A 6300-nucleotide genomic window follows, 5' to 3' on the forward strand; every position below is an offset into this window, starting at 1 on the left:
CTAGTACTCTACTACTACTATTACTAGTACTCTACTACTACTACTACTATTACTAGTACTCTACTACTACTACTATTACTAGTACTCTACTACTACTACTACTATTACTAGTACTCTACTACTACTACTACTATTACTAGTACTCTACTACTACTACTATTACTAGTACTCTACTACTACTACTACTACTACTATTACTAGTACTCTACTACTACTACTACTACTACTACGGAATACCTAGGATAGGATAGTAATCCTTCTCACCACCCCCCCCCTTAATGATTTAGATGTACTATTGTAAAGTGGCTGTTCCACTGGATGTCAGAAGGTGAATTCACAATTTGTAAGTCGCTCTGGATAAGAGCGTCTGCTAAATGACTTAAATGTAAATGTACTACTACTATTACTAGTACTCTACTACTACTATTACTATTACTAGTACTCTACTACTACTACTACTACTATTACTAGTACTCTACTACTACTACTATTACTAGTACTATACTACTACTACTATTACTAGTACTCTACTACTACTACTACTATTACTAGTACTCTACTACTACTACTACTATTACTAGTACTCTACTACTACTACTACTACTATTACTAGTACTCTACTACTACTACTACTACTATTGCTAGTACTCTACTACTACTACTACTATTACTAGTACTCTACTACTGTTATTACAGCTGCTCTCTTCAACTTTCAGACACACAATCCCAAAAGCAAAGGGGAATGTAGCCTTAAAGTCAAGAGTATTTTTGTCACCCAACCTTTGGTTAATGACATCGTCCAAATAACCACTGTGCTGTCACTCTGACGGCAACAGGGCGGAACACCCTGAGAGGGTAAACAAGTGATGTCGTGCTTCGCGGTCTGCTACTGTGGGCATGAGGAAGCAGATGGCACAACCACCACCTAATGCTTCTGCCCTCACTGCTGTTTAATCACTCTACAGATGGACACTCTATCTGCGTTACGCCATGGGAACGGCTACTTTTTCTTTACACCAAGTGGTGCTTTGTTTTACGCTCATTAGTGTAATATATTTTATTTATTTTGTGACGGAATTGAGGTTTGGGTTAACATTTAAAGATGGAGAATACACGTTGTACGGTGTAACTGTTCTCTGACTACGTAGAGATAACCAACATAAACCCTGTTATTACAGCTGTTCTCTGACTACGTAGAGATAACCAACACGAACATGTTATTACAGCTGTTCTCTGACTACGTAGAGATAACCAACACAAACATGTTATTACAGCTGTTCTCTGACTACGTAGAGATAACCAACACGAACATGTTATAACAGCTGTTCTCTGACTACGTAGAGATAACCAACACGAACATGTTATTACAGCTGTTCTCTGACTACGTAGAGATAACCAACATGGACATGTTATGACAGCTGTTCTCTGACTACGTAGAGATAACCAACATAAACCCTGTTATTACAGCTGCTCTCTGACTACGTAGAGATAACCAACATAAACCCTGTTATTACAGCTGCTCTCTGACTACGTAGAGATAACCAACATGAACCCTGTTATTACAGCTGTTCTCCGACTACGTAGAGTTAACCAACATGAACCTGTTATTACAGCTGTTCTCTGACTACGTAGAGATAACCAACATGAACCTGTAACGACGTTCTTCGTTTGTCGAAAGAGAGTCGGACCGAAATGCAGCGTGTTGATTACTCATGTTTATAGTGAAAGAAATAACGAAACTATACATGAAATAACTAATAAATACAAAACAACAAAACGGAACGTGAAACCTATTACAGCCTGACTGGTGAACACTACACAGAGACAGGAACAATCACCCACGAAATACAAAGCGAAACCCATGCTACCTAAATACGGTTCCCAATCAGAGACAACGAGAATCACCTGACTCTGATTGAGAACCGCCTCAGGCAGCCAAACCTATGTAACACACACCCCTAATCAGCTACAATCCCAATAACTAAAAACCCACTAAGAATACAACAAACAATAAACCCATGTCACACCCTGGCCTGACCAACTAATTAACTAAAACACAAAATACTAAGACCAAGGCGTGACAGAGCCTGTTATTACAGCTGTTCTCTGACTACGTAGAGATAACCAACATGAACCTTTTATTACAGCTGTTCTCTGACTACGTAGAGATAACCAACATGAACCTTTATTACAGCTGTTCTCTGACTACGTAGAGATAACCAACACGAACATGTTATTACAGCTGTTCTCTGACTACGTAGAGATAACCAACATCAACCTGTTATGACAGCTGCTCTCTGACTACGTAGAGATCACCAACATGAACCCTGTATTTAAAACCTGCCTTTATAGTCAGAAGGGCAGGGCAGGCTGGTGATCTCCAGTTCCCAGTCAGAAGGGCAGGCTGGTGATCTCCAGTTCCCAGTCAGAAGGGCAGGGCAGGCTGGTGATCTCCAGTTCCCAGTCAGAAGGGCAGGGCAGGCTGGTGATCTCCAGTTCCCAGTCAGAAGGGCAGGCTGGTGATCTCCAGTTCCCAGTCAGAAGGGCAGGCTGGTGATCTCCAGTTCCCAGTCAGAAGGGCAGGCTGGTGATCTCCAGTTCCCAGTCAGAAGGGCAGGCTGGCGGTGTTGCGCCAAACAATGTAAAGACTTAAAACACAGCTAGTTTATACATCCCAAATGACACCCTGTCCCCTAAACTAGGGGAAATGGCACCCTGGTCTAAATTAGTGCACTCTGTAGTGAATAGGGTGCCATTAGGGACCGGGATAATATCAAAACCACTTTTCAAACATAAAGAGCAGTTAATGCCGCCCTCTGACGGTAAACGATATCGCAGTAAGCCTCTGTGAAGTTGAAACAGGCTTTGATAGAACTCTGAGAACTTCTTTCTTATATTCTCTCTCTGTGTCTCTCTTTTCTCTCACTATCTCTCTTTTCTCTGTCTCTCTCTTTCTCTCTCTGTATTTCTCTCTCTGTCTCTCTCTGTTTCTCTCTCTGTTTCTCTGTCTCTCTGTCTCTCTTTCTCTCTCTGTCTTTCTCTGTCTCTCTCTTTTCTCTCTCTGTGTCTCTCTCTTTTCTCTCTGTTTCCTCTCTCTCTCTCTGTCTCATTGTTTTCTTCCTCGCGTCCCCCCTGATTGTCTGTGCTCCAGGGATATATGAATGTCATTGATATGTGTGAGACTCAGGAAGAGGTTGATCTAATATGGAGGCGTTAACCTGACCTCTCAGATGCCTCTGCTCCTAGCAGGAAACTGTGTTATTAAAAAGAGGTTGGTTTCCATCTCCACTTCTCTTACTGTCCATTTCTACCTCCGTTTGCGTCCCAAAAGGCACCCTAATTCCCATAGGGCCCTGGTCAAAAGTAGTGCACTAAGTAGAGAATAGTGTACTATTTGGAAAATACGATCACCTGCACTAAACCGGGGGGAGGGGGTCAGGGGTGATTGATCGTTTGACCCACAGAATGTCGAAGACAAGCCATTCCGTCTTCCACACCGAAAATAATGTACGTCTACAATATTATAATTTATATCAACTTGGGACAGTTTCCCGGAGCCAAGAAGAATCCTATTCCTAGACTTAAAAAAAAAAGCATGTTAAATATAGATTGTTTTTTTAGCCAAATCGGTAGGCTGAGGCCTTGGGTTAACTGTACAGTGTAGATGCGTAGTACTCTACATGTGAGCCTGTCCCGTGTCTGTGTCGCCCAGGTAAATGTCTCCAGCCCTGCAGGAACGGAGGGAAATGCACTGGGAAAAACAAATGCAAATGTGACAAAGGTTTCCACGGCGACCTGTGTTCCAAGGGTAAGTGTAACCCGACCCGGACACGGCTCCCGCCTCGGGATGAACTGAGGGGATATAATGGAACACATGACACGTAGTGTGGAAGAATGTGACAGTGCCATGTTGTGTTTTGTATCATAAAGTCATGTTATCGTGTGTCAGAATATGTATGTGTGTCTCTGACAATATGTGTCTCTGACAATATGTCTCTGATAATGTGTGTGTGTGTGTGTGTGTGTGTGTGTGTGTGTGTGTGTGTGTGTGTGTGTGTGTGTGCAGCTGTCTGTGAGCCCAGCTGTGGAGCCCATGGGACCTGTGTGGAACCCAACAAGTGCCTGTGTAAGGAGGGCTGGCACGGACGCCACTGTAACAAGAGTGAGTTTAATAACACTGTAGTAGAGTGAGTTTAGTGGTTTAGTAACACTGTAATAGAGTGAGTTTAGTGGTTTAGTAACACTGTAGTAGAGTGAGTTTAGTGGGTTAGTAACACTGTAATAGAGCGAGTTTAGTGGTTTAGTAACACTGTAGTAGAGTGAGTTTAGTGGTTTAGTAACACTGTAATAGAGTGAGTTTAATAACACTGTAGTAGAGTGAGTTTAATAACACTGTAGTAGAGTGAGTTTAGTGGTTTAGTAACACTGTAACAAGAGTGAGTTTAATAACACTGTAATAGAGTGAGTTTAGTAACACTGTAGTAGAGTGAGTTTAGTAACACTGTAGTAGAGTGAGTTTAGTGGTTTAGTAACACTGTAACAAGAGTGAGTTTAATAACACTGTAGTAGAGTGAGTTTATTAACACTGTAATAGAGTGAGTTTAGTGGTTTAGTAGCACTGTAATAGAGTGAGTTTAGTAGCACTGTAATAGAGTGAGTTTAGTAACACTGTAATAGAGTGAGTTTAGTGGTTTAGTAACACTGTAATAGAGTGAGTTTAGTGGTTTAGTAACACTGTAGTAGAGTGAGTTTAGTAACACTGTAATAGAGTGAGTTTAGTAACACTGTAATAGAGTGAGTTTAGTAACACTGTAATAGAGTGAGTTTAGTAGCACTGTAGTAGAGTGAGTTTAGTAGCACTGTAGTAGAGTGAGTTTAGTAGCACTGTAGTAGAGTGAGTTTAGTAACACTGTAATAGAGTGAGTTTAGTGGTTTAGTAACACTGTAGTAGAGTGAGTTTAGTGGTTTAGTAACACTGTAATATAGTGAGTTTAGTAACACTGTAGTAGAGTGAGTTTAGTGGTTTCACACACACACACACACACACACACACACACACACACACACACACACACACACACACAAAGGCTACTTCTTGGTGTTTGTTTGGTGTTACGTCATTAGTGGTCATTAGTCTTGTTGATTTGGTTCCAGATCAGAACAGAGGCTTATAAACACTAGAAACAATAGGAAAACATGACTGGTGGTGAGTGATGCTCCCCTCAGGGCCTCTACACATACCTTCCATCACCTTACCTTCCACCGACCTCTCTCTCTCCTCACCCCTCTCTTTCTCTCCCTCCTTTTCTCTCTCCTCTCTCTACTCACCCCTCTCTTTCCCTCCCTCCCTTTCTCTCTCCTCTCTCTCTACTCACCCCTCTCTTTCTCTCCCTCCCTCCTTTCTCTCTCCTCTCTCTCTACTCACCCCCTCTTTCCCTCCCTCTCTTTCCTCTCTACTCACCCCCTCTTCCTCCCCCTCTTTCTTTCTCTCTCTCTCTCTCTCTCTCTCTCCCCCTCTCTCTCTCTCTCTCCTCTCTCTCCCCCCCTCTCTCCCTCTCTCTCTCTCTCTCTCTCTCTCTCCCCCCCTCTCTCTCTCTCTCAGGATACAGAGGAGGTGCCTCTAACACCCATCGTCTCTCATCAGGCCCTAAACACAAGCCTCAGCAGCACTCCTCCTCTGCCAAGGAGGTGAAAGACGCCCCCGATGCCGACATCCCAGCAGAGACCAATTACGTGGTATAAGAGCCGGGTCCAGACAACCACACCTGGGTTCAAGCACTATTCAACCTCTTTCAGATACTTTCAGCATCTGCTCTAGTCCGGTTGGCGGCGCCTGATGGGTGCGGCCTGGTGGGAGGGGTTTGATGGGCAGGGTCTGGTGGGCGGGGTTTGATGGGCGGGGTCTGATTGGCGGGGTTTGATGGGCGGAGTCTGATGGGCGGGGTTTGATGGGGCGGGTCTGATGGGCGGGGTTTGATGGGCGGGTTTTGATGGGCGGGGTCTGATGGGCGGGTCTGATGGGTGGGGTCTGATGGGCGGGGTTTGATGGGTGGGGTCTGGCGGGTGTGGCCTGGTGGGCGGGGGTTTGATGGGCGGGTCTGATGGGCGGGGTCTGATGAGAGGGGTTTGATGGGTGGATTTTGCGGTTTTAGGACTGTGCTACTGGTCTGTTAAGCCAAACAAACTCAATCAACAATATATTAAGTATGTTTAACTATTTGAAGTAGTATTTGAACCCAGGTCTGCAGACCAGTCCCCCAGCACCTCCTCTCCTCTGTGGTAGACTACTGATACCCATAC

At 44.0% G+C, this 6300-nt stretch overlaps 1 long non-coding RNA gene across 1 annotated transcript; it reads left to right on the forward strand.

Annotated features, from left to right (window-relative positions):
- The first annotated feature begins 3718 nt into the window (after positions 1-3718).
- On the forward strand, positions 3719-5888 carry LOC135532275 (uncharacterized). Its single transcript, XR_010454330.1, has 3 exons — positions 3719-3808; positions 4067-4162; positions 5603-5888. It is a non-coding gene; the product is annotated as an uncharacterized LOC135532275 (long non-coding RNA).
- The last annotated feature ends 412 nt before the right edge of the window (positions 5889-6300 follow it).

Source organism: Oncorhynchus masou, unplaced genomic scaffold (assembly GCF_036934945.1).
Source record: "Oncorhynchus masou masou isolate Uvic2021 unplaced genomic scaffold, UVic_Omas_1.1 unplaced_scaffold_1799, whole genome shotgun sequence".
NCBI classification, from domain to species: domain Eukaryota; kingdom Metazoa; phylum Chordata; class Actinopteri; order Salmoniformes; family Salmonidae; genus Oncorhynchus; species Oncorhynchus masou.